The following is a 17,437-nucleotide window of genomic DNA, read 5'->3' as shown; positions in this document are numbered from 1 at the left end:
TATACTAATAGCTTTGATGACATTTTTTAGCTGAAAACTCCATAGCTTAATTTTGTGCTGACTGGGGAAAAAGTCTTTCTTAAATTTTAAATCTGCTACGTTAGTTTCATGCACTGTCACATGAATTTAATTATATATGATAATGTAAATAACTATTTCTCATTAACTCGTTCCATACCACACACAATTTTATAAACCAACATCATATCTTCTTTCTGATGTGAAAAACTCTAACCAGTTTGACCTTTCTTCGTATGAGAATTGTTCTATCCACTATATCATATATTGCCCTTCACTGCATTTTTCCAGTTCTGCTATATATTTTTCTGAGATGAGGTGATGTCTTTCAAACAGTACAAAGACCAGGGGACACTTTGCTTGCAGTGGAGGTAGTGCAAACAGATTTCTCTGATTAATATTTATTGTGGATATCCGGAAAACCTAACTGGCTGGGGTGCCTCCAGGACCAGGTTTGGGAACCGCTAAGTGCTCTTGGATATCATGTGGGGAACTGGTCAGTGTGATTTAACTGGTTAGGAGCTCTTCTACCCAGTCAAATCAAGGGAACATCAAGCCCTTTTTTTACCCCCCCCCCCCCATTTACAAAGCCGCGCTAGCGTCTGCGGGTTTGCTAATGCTGACACCGCCCATTTACTTTCAATGGGCTGTGTCGGCATTGTTGCGCAGCTTTGTAAACAGGGGGGGGGGTTAATTTTTTAAATTATATCTTAAGCTTTCCTTATTATTCTTTTATTAAATATTACTAAATACTTGTTTTGCCGTATACTGTTCTGGTGCACTGTAAAGAACGGTATAGAGATACTACAAAAGTGACATTCCAGTTACTGACTAACTTATCTTTTATAATCTGAAAAGAACCTTTCAGGTATTTAGTGGAATATAAGTTATGTATTGTATAGAAAACCTTTAATAAACATAAACATAACTGCAATACTATCTCCATGGGTTTACTGGCCATAATCGATCCAAAAATTACAACTGATAAAGCTCAGCAGCTAGAATAATAACGAGAATCAGAAAAAGAGAACATGTATTCCTGATTCTGATATACTTGCACTGGTTGTTGATTATTTGGCCTATACCTTTTAAGGCAGCAGTTTTAGCTTTAGAAGCCATACTCATTGCTTAAGGTATTTTAGAGACCTACTGGAACTGTGTTCACCAGCATGAACTCTTAGGGGTCCTTTTACTAAAGTGCACTGAAAAATGGCCTGTGGTAACCTAGGCATGGGTTTTCGCCACGCACAGGATCATTTTTCAGTACATCTGTAAAAAATGCCTTTTGAAGGGGGAGGGGGCAAAAATGGATGTGCGGCAAAATGAAAATTGGCACGCGTCCATTTTGGGTCTGAGATTTTACCGCCAGCCATTGACTTTAGTGGTAAAGTCTCACGCGTTATCTGGGCGGTAACAGTCAACGCGCGTCAAGATGCCGATTACCGTCTATGTGTCAGAAAATAAAAATATTTTCTGACGCGCGTATGGGATGCACGTCCAAAATGAAATTACCACCCAGGCCACAGGGTAGCCAGGAGGTAACTCAGAATTGATGGGCATTGGGTGCACATAAGCGCTTACGTGGCTTAGTAAAAGGACCCCTTAGATCGTTCCACGTGTCTTTTTTTTCAGTTCTTCCTCTTTACAGTAGCCAGATTGTCTCTAACTCAGAAAGAAGCGTGCTCATGTTGTGTTCCAGCTGATTGAAACATATTGCTAACTGAAACTCATAAGACCATTGATTTAAAACAATTTAGCAACTAATAAAACCTTGGCTTTTGAAGAAAGCATTCCAATTATGACTGTGCTTTGGATACATCTGGATAGTACTGTTTTTATTTTATTCTTGTTTCCCTTTTAGATTCAGAATTTATTGGTTATTATTGTAAATGATTAATTTCGTTTACTAAGGGCCTCTTTTATCAAGCCACTCTAGCAGCTCCTGGATATGCTGACAAAGCCCATTCACTTTGAATGAGGTCCGTCAGCATTGTCGTGCGGGAATTGCTAGCGCAGCCTGATAAAAGAGGCCCTAAGTTATCATTTTATTGTACACATGATATTGGGGACACTGAATTTATATCTTTCAACTTAGCTCATGCTTTTTCAATGGCAGTTACATTCAGATACAGTAGGCATTTCCCTGTTGCTGGAAGGCTTACAAGCTAAGGGACCAGTGCAACAAGGTATGCTAGGCTCTGCACACTAATTAACTCAAATTTTAACATACAAATCAACCTATGCATCCAACTTCTCCTTTATAAGCACACAACTATGGAATGCACTACCAAACACCTTGAAAACAACACACGACCTATCAAACTTTCAGAAATTACTAAAAACTTACTTATTCAAAAAGGCATACCCTGATGACCCAACTTAAATGCCTTGATCCCACAACACAACGAAACTAAGACTCGAATTGGTCACAATTCAACCCTTCCTCCTTATTCCCTGATGTGTTTATATAACGAACCTTGTACATTGTCACTCTGTATCTGCTATACCGGAACTGGTGATCACCATCACGGTTACTATGTAAGCCACATTGAGCCTGCAAATAGGTGGGAAAATGTGGGATACAAATGCAATAAATAAATAAAGCATACAATTTTGTTTGTGTTCAATGTAAAAATGGGTTTTGCATATGAGCTAACCATGCACAAAGTCTCGTGTAGGTACCAGCACACAGCACATAAATCCATGCTAACGAAGCAACTAACTATTCAGCGCAGATAGTGAGTAGAAAACAAAAAGGCTAAGCACAACATTGGAGCTTTAACACAAGGTCTGAAGAGGCATAAAATATTAGCTCAAGCAGTGGTCAACTTTATTGAAGAACTAGTAAAAGAGGCCCGTTTCTGGAGCAAATGAAACGGGCGCTAGCAAGGTTTTCCTCCCCAACATCCCCCCTTCTCCCTCCCTCCCTCCCTACCTACCGACCCCTTCGTCATTCTGACGCCATTGGTCCGCACCTCCTGAACGCACCGTACGCCATTGCTCCGCCCTCGACATCATCACATTTGACGCGAGGGCGGGGCCCCAAGACTTGGCGATTTCGGTGGCTTCACCACCACCACGAACCCTTCGAACCCGTCTTGACGGAAGTGACGTCAGTGTCTTCAGAACGTTGAGGGTGAGTTTTATTATATAAGATTTTTGTCTGTTTTTTCTGTGAGCATGTAAAGACTTGCAACTTGCTTCTGGCTTCCATAAAGAGCATGGGTCTAAAACAGCTCCCTCTCTTGGAGGATTCTACTTCATGTAGCAGTTATTTATTTCATTTAGGAACTTTGGGGTCCTTTTAGCAAGGCACACTAAAAAATGGCTTGTGGTAGCGTAGGTGCGAATTTTGGATGCGCGGCGATCCATGTTTTTAGTGCTCCTGTAAAAAAGGCCTATTTAAAATTTTCGACGAAAATGTACGTGCGGCAAAATGAAAATTGCCACGCTTCCATTTTGAGTCTAAGACCTTACCGCCAGCCATTGACTTAGCAGTAAACACTCATGCAGTAACCAGGCGGTAATGACCTATGTGTGCCAAATGCCACTTGGCGCTTGTCCGTTATGCGTGCCTGAAAATAAAAAATATTTTTCAGATGCATGTATTGGACATGCGCCAAAAATGGAATTACCACAAGAGCAACACGGTAGTCGGGCAGTAACTCCATTTTGGCGTGCGTAGACACCAACCTCAACCTCCCAGTGTGTTCTGGCATTGCATTTGCCCAGTCAATATTGGGGTGATTGAAATCACCCGTTACTATTGTGTCGCTCAATGTGTTAGTTTCCCTAATTTCTGTTAACATTTCATCATCTTTTCATTCTGGACGGGTGGATGGTAGAATACCCCTACCACTATTCTCATTCCCTTCACACATGGAATTTCAATCCATAAAGATTCCACAATGTATTTTGTTTCCTGCAGAACATGTATCCTGTTTGACTGAATGCCTTCTTTAATATATGGGGCCACCACACCATCATTGTATATGCTTTGTACCCTAATATCTTCCTTTCAATAGGTCTCTGAGATGCTTATTGTATCTAGTTCTTCATTCAGTGCTATATATTTCATTTTCCCCTTCTTATTTTTAAGGCTTCTACCATTTGGATACAGATATTTCAAAGAAGTGTGATGATAGGTGGCTATAAATCTAATAACTGAAATGAAATGGTTTTTTTTTGTTTGTTTGTTTGTTTGTATTTACAACCTGCTTAGCAGTTGACAGGGATAATTTACAGTCTTACAAATCTGGCTGCTCTTTATTTAAAGGCACCTGAGCTACTTTTGTCTTTTTTTACACACTCTCTCTCTATCAGGAAATACCTAAATTTGAGTTCCAGAACCTCCCCTTTTGCAGTGTCCTATGTTATTAGTACCCACATGTACCAAGTCAGCTGGGCCCTCCCCAGCACTGTTTAAAGTTTTATCTAGGTGACGCATGAGGTCTGCCACCTTTGCACCAGTAGGCAAGTGAGTGATTCTCATATTCACCAGCTATTCAGCTATCTGCATTTCTAATGATTGAATTGCCAACTAAAATGACATGTTCCCTCATGGAAACATGCCCCTAGAGACACATCCTTGGTGTGAGAGGATATTGCATCCAGCATGTGCCCTATGCGACAAGCCCCCATACGATTCTGATGCATCCCACCCCACCTACTTTGCAAGGGAAGCCAATGGAAGGGGCGTGATTTTTGCATCCCTTCCCTTGTGCCCTTTGCAGCCTCACCGCTTGCTACAGCCCTGATTGCATCACCTGGAGGGCAGGTCCTAGCTACAGGATTATTTCCTACCCCACCAAGGTGATGCTCCTCTCAGGGCCGGTCTTAAGGGGAGGCAACCGAGGCGGCCGCATAGGGCCCCGCGCAGCGTGCCTCAGTCAGCCTCCTCCGCTCCCGATTCCCGGCGCTATTTAAATTTACCTTCCTTTTAAATTTACCTCTGTCCGGCAGCGCAGCGTCAGTGAAGGAGGCGTCTCTAGCCTTCCCACTTCCCTTCGCTCAGTGTTCCGCCTTCTTCTGACGTCAAGGAAATGACGTCAGAAGAAGGCGGGCCCCTGAGTGAAGGGAAGGCTAGAGACGTCGGGACTCAGAAGCACCGCCTCCTTCAGTGACGCTGTGCTGCCGGACGGAGGTAAATTTAAAAGAAACAAAAAAGGAAAGGGATCTAGGGGGGGAGAAGAGGGCGGGCGGGCAGTTGGGACATGGGAGCGGGAGGGCAGGGGAGAGAGGAGCATGGATGGGAGGGCAGGGTTCATGGAAGGGAGAGAGAGGAATTGCTGGATAGGGATGAATGGAGGGGGCAGGGGACAGATGGGCATGGATGGATGGGAGTGTAGGGCTCAGGGAGAGAGGGGCATTGCTGGATAGGGATGAATAGAGGGGGCAGGGGCCAGATGGGCATGGATGGATATGGATGGGACTGGGCAGGGCCCAGGGAGAGAGGATTAATTGCTGGATATGGAGGGGAGGGAGGAGAATTGCTGGATATGGACAGATGGAAGAGGGAAGGGGAGAGAGGAACAAGGATGGACATGGATGGGAGGACAGGGCCCAGGGAGAGAGGATTTACAGATGGTAGACAGAACACATAAGGACACAGGAGGATGGTGGACATGGTGAGAGAAAAAATATCAAATGGAAAGAAGACACTGCATAAAACAGAAGACATCGGGACCAAAGCAAATAGAAAAACTAAATGATTAGACAACAAAGGTAGAAAAAAGTATTTTATTCAGAATGTATTAATTGGAATATGTCAGCTTTTGGAAATGTGCATCTGTGGTATTTTGCATGTAAGTTTCAAATTTTCTAGTATTGCTGCATGCTGAGTCTGACTTCTTGAGGTAACTTTCCAGTTCAGTATTTTGCCTTCATATCTGTTGTGTCATGTGTTTTTCATGTGTGATCAAGGTGCAGTATCCTGCTAGTGTGTAGTATTTGCAGCCCTTTTTGTTTTGCTTTTTTCCATGAGGTAGTATATTGGTATTTTAGAGCCTGTTGTAATTACAGTTCTGCCTTTCCACGCATAAGGTTGTAGCTTGTGCTGTTATGGTTTGGTAAGGTTATGAGTGTGTTTTTGCACAAGTTTGTGTATAGTGTTTTGCAGTGGAGAGATTGTGTGTCCGCACCTCTGACCCCTCCCCCCCCCCGGGGTTATGAGAATTGGAACTACTAATTGTAGTGGACTTGAACTGAATAATTTCTGGTGAGGGGGGGTTTCATGATAGCATTGTGCTTATTATTTCAATCAGTTTTTCTGTACAAATTTAGCTTCATTTGTCTTTATTTGAAATTTCATAAATAAAAAATGTTCTAAAAATTTAATAATCAATGGGGTGGGGCGGGGCTAGGATGGGGCCCCACCAAATTGGTCTGCATAGGGCCCCGCACTTGCTAAGACCGGCCCTGGCTCCTCTTTCAGGTGTCCTTTCTATTCCAGAGCAGCACAGAAGATACTTTTAGGACTTCCTCTCACCCAAGGAATCTCAGCCTGCTTCAATACTTTAGGGACCTCCCTGCCCAAGGGTTTTCAGCCTGTAACTGCCAGTACTTTAGGGACCTCCTTGCCCAAGGGTTTTCAGCCTGCAACTCCTTCTCTCCTTCTGCTTCTCTCTCCTGAACTGAACTCCCCTCCTGGGACTCCTTCCCACCTGCCTAATCAATCCCTGGCTTCAGCTACCACCACCAATCATTCTCCTTCCATTAGCTTCCCCACACCCATACCAGCTGAGTTGAGCATGAGACTAATGAGGAGCTCCTGCACACAGGGTTTCCTATCTCTCTTTCCCCCTAGTGGCAGCCAATCTACACCTCCTGTTAGCTTACACCCATGTCCTCCCTTATTGCAGCTAGGAGTCCAGTCCGGGTTTTCCATCTCACCCCCTGGCTCCTTGTCTGCAATGTCTTCTGGGACTTGTAGTTCAGACTGAAGCTGCCTTAACCCAACTATCCTGGATGTGACTTTATCACAATATGCAACTCCTTCCTCTCTCTTCCTTCTCCTCCATCCATGTCCACCATTTTCCTCTCTCTCTCTCCGCCCCTCCATCCATGTTCATCTCACTTCCTCTCTTCCCTCCCCTCCATCCATGTCCAGCGATTTCTCCTCTCTCCCCTGCCCTCCCCTCCAGGTCCAGTGATGGCTCAAACTCCACCTGCACCCGAGTTCCAGTTCCAACCCCCCCCTGCCTGACCACTTCTCTCTCAACAGCCCTCCTTACCTTCCTGCCGCCCAGCCAGCTCTTAAAACTCATTTTACCTGACTGAACGGCAGTGAAAGAAGCAGAGTACAGCCGGCTCGCCTTCAGTTTTCTCCTTCCCTCTCAGAGTCCCGCCCTTGCGTAAACAGGAAATGAGGGCAGGACCACAGCTGAGAGAGAAGGGGAAAGCTGAAGGCGAGCCGGCTGTACTCTGCTTCTTTCACTGTCGTTTAGTCAGGTAAAATGAGTCTTAAGCACTGGCAGGACAGCAAGGAGGGCAGGTTTCAAAATATTGGGGGTGACAGAGTCGGCACCTATGCTGCTGATGGAAATAGCCAATTAAACTTTTTGTTGAAAAATTCCCCCTCCTGTCCTCTTAGTTGGCCAGGGGTGGGTGAGAGCTAGGTTGGGGAGAGAATCAAACAGTTACGTTTTGCTGCTAGGCTGTGTCTTCACTGATTTTATTAAACACTAACTGAAAGTTTTGCTGCTAGGCTATGACCCTTACTTAGATGATCTATTCCCAATTTGCACATGTAAAAAATCATCATGTATGTGTGTATATCACATATACAGGTACAACCCAATTTTAAAAAGCCAGTATTTACATGTGTGAGTCTGCATTATGTGTAGACTGAAAAGGGGGCTTGGTTTGGGAATGAAAATCTACATGTGTACTCCCCATTTCAGAAAGAGAATGCACATGTATGTCACAATATATCAAAGTTAGGACATATAGCTGTTCCCTTGCACAAGAAGGGTGTTTTTTTTTAAGTGCTCATTTGGGCCAGCCCTTTACAAGAGGATTGATGGGAGTTCTCTCTTGCTTATTTCACCCTCCAAAATGAAAATAAATAAAGCTTGTAGCCTATGTTGTTAATTAGTGGCACGTGTTATGCCAAACTCTGAAGTTTTGGGAATCTACAAATGTTTTCCATTACCAAAGCCGTTTGGCTTCAGAGAAGACCATAGCACTGAGACAACGCTGATGTCCAAGCTGAATAACATTATTTGTTTCTTAGATTCTGGTAAAGATGTTTTGTTGATCCAATTAGATCTTACTTCAGCATTTGATATGGTGGATCATTCTATTCTCATTTAGCCCATATATTTCATTTGCTGACTCAAAAAATCTTTTCTGTGTTATGCATGATAAAATCTAATAGTTCCTACTTAAAGACTGCTGCTCTTAAAACTCTTATTCATGCGTTGGTTATGAATTGAATAGATTATTGTAATTCTGTTCTCTCAGTGTACTATCCAGCGGATTCAGCTTCTTCAGAATACAAGCAGTTAGATTACTCTACAAAGTCAATCAGTTCAGTCATATGACTTGTTCTTTTAATATACTAAAGACGGCAAATATTCCAAGTGGATGATTTTATTAAACACAAGAAACTCCTGATGCAGGCCCAGTCAGCCGAAACACAGCTGTATCGAGTCTTTATCATCCTTAATAAACAGTTTTTTTTTCATCTGGAGCGTCATCCATTGCTTTTGAGTCATCTTCACTGTTTGGCTTCACGCTTCTTACTCCTGCAGAGATTTGTTTCGTCTGTGTGTACATCGAACAATCTAGATAGGGCATGGTCTTCCTCCTCTGTTCCTAGTGGGTAAGCCAATACTTACCCACAAATACAAGTTGCTACTGTCTGCTGCAGTAGTCCTTTGCAATCCCTGTATCTTCTTTCCAATATAATAGTGCCCCCTTTCCACGTCTAAACTAGTGGCAGACTTCTGCTGGACTCTTCTATTGCAGAGTGATGCCTTGGAAAAGGACACCACAGATCCAGGGTCTGGGGAAGAGTGCCCCTGTAATGCTTCCTTTGGGGTCCTTTTACAAAGGCAAGCTGAAAAATGGCTTGTGGTAGTGTAGGTGCGGAGTTTTGGGCGCACGCCGATCCATTTTTTTGTGCACCTGTAAAAAAGGTCTCTTTTTTTTTTGCTGAAAATATGGACGTGTAGCAAAATCAAAATTTCTGTGCATCCATTTTGGGTCTGAGACCTTACCGCCAACCATTGACCTAGCGGTAAAGACTCACATACCGTAGTAACCGGGTGGTAATGACCTATGCGCGCCAAATGCCACTTGGCGCACGTCCATTAAGGCCGAAAATAAAAAATACTTTTCAGACGTGCATATCGGATGCATGCCAAAGATGAAATTACCGCAAAAGCCATGCGGTAGTCGGACGGTAATTCCATTTTGGCGCGCATAGATGCTTACGCGGCTTAGTAAAAAGACCCCTTAATGTTTCAGAATCATAGGAAAACCTCCTTTCCTAAAAATGTCTTTTTTCATCCACACTTTTTCTTCTGTCTTGTCCACTATTTCTTATTCTCTTTCCTTTTCTTCTTCCTTCTCGATCCTTCCAGTGGCTCCCTCATTCTTCAAGCAGTACTTCCTACAAGTAGCTTTGCTGATCAGCAGAACATCTTTTTGGTTGGAGGAGCCAAAAGCTCTGTAATTGTTAATGCTGTGTAAGGCAAAATATCGGTGGGACCATGGCCCCTGCGACCGACCCCATTCCGCTGCTTATTATTATCAGGCTTTATATTTGTTCTTTTAAGGTTTCTCTGGTTGTGTTGTTATGATCAGTCAAATTATGAAGTGTTTTATTTCCTGGCAAACAAATTGGCTTCAGAAATATATCATACCGTATCATAAAAAACAAGAAGCTCTTTAGTATCAAGAAAAAAAAAAGTTCCAGGCACCTTGGTCGGATTAAAACTATATTGGGCCTGCTCCTGCAACAGACTGTCATTTCCTTTTTTTCTCAAACCCCTCCCCAACAAAGTCACATTTATTTTTCCTTCCCTTCCTCTCCATGATCTTCATTCATAGCCTTCCCTTTCCCCTTCCATGTCACCTCTCCACAAACAGCGTAGCGAAACTTGGAGGAAAAGTCCATGGTCTGCTATTGAGACAGACATGGGGAGGCAGCTGCTTGCCCCAGGATTGGTAGCCCCAGGATTGAGTTTCTGCCAGGTACTTGTGACCTGGCTTGACCACTGTTTAGAAACGGGATACTGGGCTAGATGGACCATTGGTCTGACCCAATATGGCTACTCTTATGCTCTTATGCTTTGTGTGAATTCTAGAAGTAGGCCAAAACACAAAAAAGATGGAGGTGAAAGTGAGATGAAAAGACATGGAGATAGCAGGAGTATGATGCAGGTTAATTATGGAAGGGGTGAAAATAGGTATAAAAAGATATAACAGTCAGGGAAGGGCAGAGGGACGCAGAGCCTTAAAAGACAGGAGTGAAATGCTGGGACAAATGGAAAGTTTCCAGAATGGGGAAGACAGCAAACAAAAAGTCATTTTGTTAAATATTGTGAAGTTGGTGTACTAACTGGCAAAGTTGTTTCCTGAAATGCGCAGATATCCCAAGAAGATGTGCTTCTTTGCAATACCAGCTCATTAAAGTATTATGCAAATGGCTACATGGGGATTTTGTTTACAGTAACATCTGCTTGAAATCGCAGATGTTATTGCAAAAAAGCTTAACTAAAAATCTCCCGCTTTGCATAATTTTCCAGGTCTAATTTTATTGTGGCAAAATCACTAATGAGATGATTTGCATGATTTTTCAGCTTATTAACAACTGCATAATTTTTGTAAACAGCTTTGCAAATGTAAAATTGTGCATGAAAATAAAACAGCAAATACCGCACACAAATTTACAAGCGCAATTACATGCGTTCACACCTTCATACATCATCTTTATCTGTTAGAGACTTATGCCATCACAGCTGCGCCATAATTTTGTATGATATGCTTGGCATCGTAATTTTCCTTGATGGTGTCCTGTGCATGTACTGACCAGGCAGGATGCTGGTTTGCTGTTCAAATCTGACAAATACAGGGGGGCCCCTTTTAACAAGCTGCAGCAAAAGGGGGCCTGCACTGGCATCGGTGCATGTTTTTCACACTCGCCGAGGCCCCCTTTTACCACAGCGGGTAAAAGGGATGTCTTGCTTTCCTGCAGAAAATAGCCGTGTGGCAAAAAAAAAGAACTTACCACACAGCCATTGTGTGTATGTGGGGGGGGGGGGGGGGGGGGGGGGGGAGGAGCCCTTACCGCCACTCACTGAGGTGGCGATAAGGGCTCCCATGTTAACCCAGCGGTAACCGGGCAGTATGTGGCGCTGCCCGATTACCACTGGGTACACCCTGGCGCTACAAAAATAAATATATTTTTATAGAGCCGGATATAACAGCATGCTAGGGGTGGGAAGTACCGCCAGGCTGCTGCTATAGCCCAGTAGTAGTTTCTGTTTAGCGAGCGGTAAGCCCGTGTTGGGCTTACTGCCACAGGTTCTCCCACAGTCATTTCAATACTTAATCATGGAACCCTTTTACTAAACTTTGGCAAAAAGTGGCCTTAGTGCGCCTTTCCACTAGTTTTCCCTGCACGCTAAGGCCATTTTTGTTGCAGTCGTAAAGGACTATATTCTATTTATCATGCCTAATCAGTGCTGAAAAAAAATATGCCTACACGTGTTCTACAAACCACATCTAAATTTAGGCACTGTTTATAGAATATGCCCATTACCCATTTTCTACGACTATACAGTGATACCTCGGTTTTCGTCGATACTCCGTCCAAAAACAATCGGCGAAATCTGAAACCGACGAAAACCGAGGCAATTATTTCCATATGGAATTGTTTGGCTAGACGCGCAGGGTGATGCTCTCACAACGAGAAGCAACGCCACACTGAGCAGGATAACGCGTGGGTCGCCCTTTGTTTTTGCAAAATTAGCAGCAAGGTCACGTGGGCATGCCAACGAAATCCAAGACAAATTTTTTGCGGAAAAAACCGACGATAACCGAAGTCAATGAAAACCGAGGTATTACTGTATTTAATCATGGCCATTTACGCCAGTGAAAACCTGGTGTAAATGCCAGCACCTAAATTACACACAGAATGGGCAAATTCTGTAACAGTGCGCATAAATTCTAGGCATGCCCATGACCTGCCATCAACTCGCCCATGTCCATGCTCCCTTTTCAGACCCGTGTCTTAGAATTTACGCGCATTACTTTATAGAATCCACTTAGACATTTGTGCACATAAATTCTAATTAAAGCCAAATAGTGTAGCAATAATTGCTTAAGTTCAATTATTGGCACTGATTGGCTTGTTGTGGTAATTAAGTTGCACGTGCAAATCCAGAATATGCCCAAATTTGTGCGCATAACTCAAGTCACAGTATGTAGAATTCAGGGGGAAATAGCTGATTTTACACTTTTTGTATTAATGGTCATGCGGTAATGTTCCAAACGTTGTGCTTAATATGTAAGTAATCTACTACAGATATATTTATGTAACAATGCTAATATACCTCTTCTGTAATTTCATCCAATTCAAACTATTGCATTTTGATTTGTATAGGACCATCAGAGGTGGACTTCCTCAAGAGATCAAATCTCTCAGTTATTCAGGAATTAGGTGATAAACCCAGTTCGTCATCGGTCTGTAATAATTTTCTTAATTCTTTTTTCAACCTTTTTCAATACATTTTTTATATCCATGTCCATTGCATATTTTCTTATATATGTGTGTATCTTTTTTTAATCCATACTTATCTTCTCATGTATTTTGAGAAGACAAGGGTATACAGATCCCTGATTAAATTTGAGTCACCCTTGATTTTTTTTAAAATGTTATAGCTCTATAATTTCTTTCTTGGATCTCGAACATTTTCTTCATATAATCTGAACTCTAGGAACTTCATAAGTACTGTATATCATGTATTTCCTTGGGGTTCTGTTTCTTTGTTACGAATGCTCCATCACATAAGACATGAAAATATGGCCTGTAAATGTTTTCTAACATGCATAAATAAAAATAAAGCAAATAAATGGGTGCATGAGAAGGAACAAGACTGGAGCCAGAAAAGGGACACCTGCCTTGCCCTCAGTGCAGATCCTCCATTGCTAGGTCCCACATTCCCCCAACCCCACCCTCACCAAGATCTCAGAACATCTTCCCCACTCTTCCCAGATTCCAGAAACTCTAATTCCAGATCTTCTCCCCCTTCTCTTCCCCCTTACCCTGAAGATAAAATTCATAAAACCTGATCTTTTAAGGTGCCACACAACTCTAGACTTATTTATAACTAGTAAAAAAGCCCCGTTTCTGATGCAAATGAAATGGGGGCTAGCAAGGTTTTCTTCTGTGTGCATGTGGGAGTGTGTGTGTCCCTGCCCTCTCTCCCCTCCCCCTCTGAGTCCTTCACTGTTACAGCAGAGAGAGGGGTTTGATTTCGTGCTTTGTTTGTGTTACAGAGAGGGCGAGGCAGACACTCATGGGGAAACCGGATATCTCTCCCCCTTCACACTTCCAGCTGGAGGCTTCATAGAACGTTGGTGGTGCCTTTTATATAGAGAGATTTTAGAGTCCTTACCACCCTTATCTTGCGGCAGTCTGGGAAAATGTACTAATAGTTGGTAACTCTGGAATCTCAGTAGCACCAGTCTGGAAGTTCATTTTAAAATGGGAAGTCCCACACAGGAACAGGAATCCATTTCCGGTATACACATTTCACCTGCTTTGAAGCAGGTACAAATATGCCTGCCGAAAGTATGAATGGAGCTTATAATGGTAAAATATTTGCATCCTCTGCCTCCCCAGACCTTGTTCCTCTCCATATCCTCCTCCTTTTTCAGGGAGTACGGGTATATATATTGTGAATAGTGCACATGTTTTTGACCTCGGAGGTGAAGGGAATGTTCAAGCAGTTCTTCCATAGGTAAACCCCTCTAAAAATTGTCCTTCCAATCTACTTTAAGGGATATGTCCCAGAATTCCTTGGGTTGAATTAATGAAGGTGTTGACCTATTGCAAACAATTACCAAGCAAGGGCAATTTATACTTAAAGTTCCATTTTATATAGAATATATATTTTATATAGAATATAAAGAATGGAATTGAGACATCCAGGTTGAAACATGCTCTGTTCCAGTGGTATTTTAGAAAAGGCTCTATTGACACAGAATCTTTTCTAAAATACTACTGGCATGTAAAGGGAGGAGGCGGATGCCGGCAGCGATAAAATGCCACAAAGACGCCCCCTGAGATGTCACTCCTGAAGAGTGCCTCCTGAGGCCCCTGCGTCAGGTGGCCTAATGGTTGGGCCGCCCCTGCTTACCATGCAGCCATTTTGGAAGGGAGCCCCTACCGCCACCCATTGAAATGGCGGTAAGGGCTCCCACGCTAACCCAGCGGCAACTGGGCCGCGAGTACCACTGGTTACGTTCCGGTGCTTCAAAAACAGATCATATTTTTGTAGCACTGGCGGTAGTTCTGGATTGGCGCACAGTAAGCCCATGGTTGGCTTACCGCTGCTCAGTAAAAGGGCCTCTAAGGATGCACGTACTTTTTAAATCTATGAATTCCCCTGACCAGTACTTGCATCTATTACAGTCTATCTTGGGGTCCTTCTGAGGCACCACAGATTTTAACAGTGTTGCTGTACACATTCTGCAAGGAGTTGCAAAAAAAAAAAAAAAAAAACTTTAAATGGTCGCAGCTTTAACAGGTTCAGTTACAAGCAGCAATTGCTGAAAGCAGCAGTCAACAGGGTACAGAATAATATGCTTTTATGATTTTAGAGCACCCTAAAGGTGAAAGATTAATAACACTGGAATCTAATTTCCTCCACCTCTAGTGTTATTAACTTATCTACAGTCTAACGTTAATACAAGATGCTGAAGTGAAAGCAGTGCTCTGCTGAGCTGACAAGAACAGCCTCTCTGGGGAGGCGAAGGAAAGTCAGCCTTTGAGTTTATTGAATCTTATGCTTCTGTAGTGAAGGAGTTTCCAGTTGAGGCACATATGTGCAGGATCAGGGCTATGGGCTATTGCTTCGATTTAACTGCACATTTAAGTGGGGATTATGAACAGCTTCATATAAGAAAGGAGAATTCAATAAATTCATACTAGACACATCTACAGAATAATATTTATAGGAAAATGCAAACCCAATGCCTTACATTAGAATTCATATGGAATCACTGAATCAATGACTGACTCCTGCTATTTGAAGCAGCAGTGTCATTTCATTCCGTTTCATTTATTTGGTTTTCATCTCATCCTTCTATAAAAAAAAATAGTCATGACGGGTTGCAAAGAAACATTGATAAATTACATATACATTATAATACATATGAATTTTCCAGACAAGTCAGCCTGCTTGATGCAATAAACTCTGATGGCAATAAATAACCAAAGTTCAATCCTAAAATGAGGATTACATGAAAGAGAAATGAGAGCATGGTGCTTTTGATAAAATTGGCTTAGTAAAGCTAGCGATGGATTCCAGTTAAAAGTATTTAACTGGGCTTTGATTAATAGTGGTTAGGAGGCCACTATACCTCTCGCTCCCACTTAGCTCCTCCCTTGGCGGTTTTTGCCATCTGAAAAATCCTAATTAAAAACTTTTGAACCTGCTCCTAATTGGTAGTTTGTCCTCTAACGAGCCATAGGAGAGCGGCTGAGAGGGTGCAGGAGATACAGGGGCACATTAAAGATATCTTCTTGGAGCCCAGTTAATTAACTGGAGCTCCAATAGTGTTACTGGTTTATTTTAAAATAAGACCACGGAACATCATTTGTTTCCCCATTATTTTCTCAGCTTCAAGTTCGCTACAGAAAAAAATATATGCTTACAGTGAGAAGGTACTGCTGTTTTAATTATACCTAATAGGTAACAAGGTCTCTTCCCCTTTGTTATGGAAATTGCTTTATAGAAAATATTATTTCTTTGTGTTGAAGCCTAGCAAATGCAGTAATGCATTGACACCAACAACAGACATATGGAAGTGTTATTTGTCCCTCATTTACAAAGCAGATAAGATATGGAAGTAGTTTCAGTCCATTTATTTAATGAGCTTCCTAAGCCAGTAACAAACAAATCAATACAATTAGTTTTGGCTCATCATCATTTAGAAACTGTCACTGCTGGGACACAATTTAATTATAATACTTGCTGTACCACAACTGGAGCCCTCTTAAATGTAGACTGAGGAATTCAGCCTTAAAAATAAAGAACAGCGTAATGCAACCTGAGAGTTGAGGGTCAATTGTCCACTATTCAAATGACTCAATTTACTGTCTGTGATGTCCACGCTTGCATGTGCCCTCGTTTTTCCATTTTCCATCTCCCTTATGTGTTCTCCTTCCTCCCCCTCTCCCTTCTGTCTGCATTCATCTCTTTTATTCATCAAACTAAAAAAAATAACACAATCAATCCATGCTGGCTCATTTAAAAGAATTCTAATGAGGAAATTAATGAAGATGAGGGCCTATCTGAAGTCAAGGGCAATTAATTAGGATGACTCAGTTATTATAAACTTTCTTTGTTCAGTAGGAGTTTAACGGAACATGTTTCAATTAAATGTAATGATATAATCCTTTGTGTCCATGGCAAATAATGAGTCAAACTTAAAGATATGCCTGGATTACATGCCTAGAATCCAATGATACGTAGTTGACCTGTAATGCTTGAAACAGTTCTTATTCTCCTCAGTTTAACCAGGCCTTTCCACGTCATAGCTTAAATATGATCATCATCAAAAGAGAAAAGGGGAAAACAAAAAATAATACACATTCTATTGCTCCTCAAATATAATAATAATATATTACTTTGGTCGGCGTTTTGCCACCAGTACAATTTGTATTTTTGCGACAGCTTACAGTCCCCGGAAGCAAGTCTCTTGATCGAAACGCTGTTTCCACCATGAACATCAGCATCGGGCAGTAGAACTACATAAGTACATAAGTAAGTAAATAAGTAATGCCATACTGGGAAAAGACCAAAGGTCCATCGAGCCCAGCATCTTGTCCACGACAGCGGCCAATCCAGGCCAAGTGCACCTGGCAAGCTTCCCAAACGTACAAACATTCTATACATGTTATTCCTGGGATTTTGGATTTTTCCAAGTCCGTTTAGTAGCGGTTTATGGACTTGTCCTTTAGGAAACCGTCCAACCCCTTTTTAAACTCTGCTAAGCTAACCGCCTTCACCACATTTTCCGGCAATGAATTCCAGAGTTTAATTACACGTTGGGTGAAGAAAAATGTTCTCCGATTTGTTTTAAATTTACTACACTGTAGTTTAATCGCATGCCCCCTAGTCCTAGTATTTTTGGAAAGCGTGAACAGACGCTTCACATCCACCTGTTCCACTCCACTCAT

Source organism: Microcaecilia unicolor, chromosome 6 (genome assembly GCF_901765095.1).
Source record: "Microcaecilia unicolor chromosome 6, aMicUni1.1, whole genome shotgun sequence".
NCBI lineage: Eukaryota > Metazoa > Chordata > Amphibia > Gymnophiona > Siphonopidae > Microcaecilia > Microcaecilia unicolor.
This window is presented reverse-complemented; position numbering follows the sequence as displayed.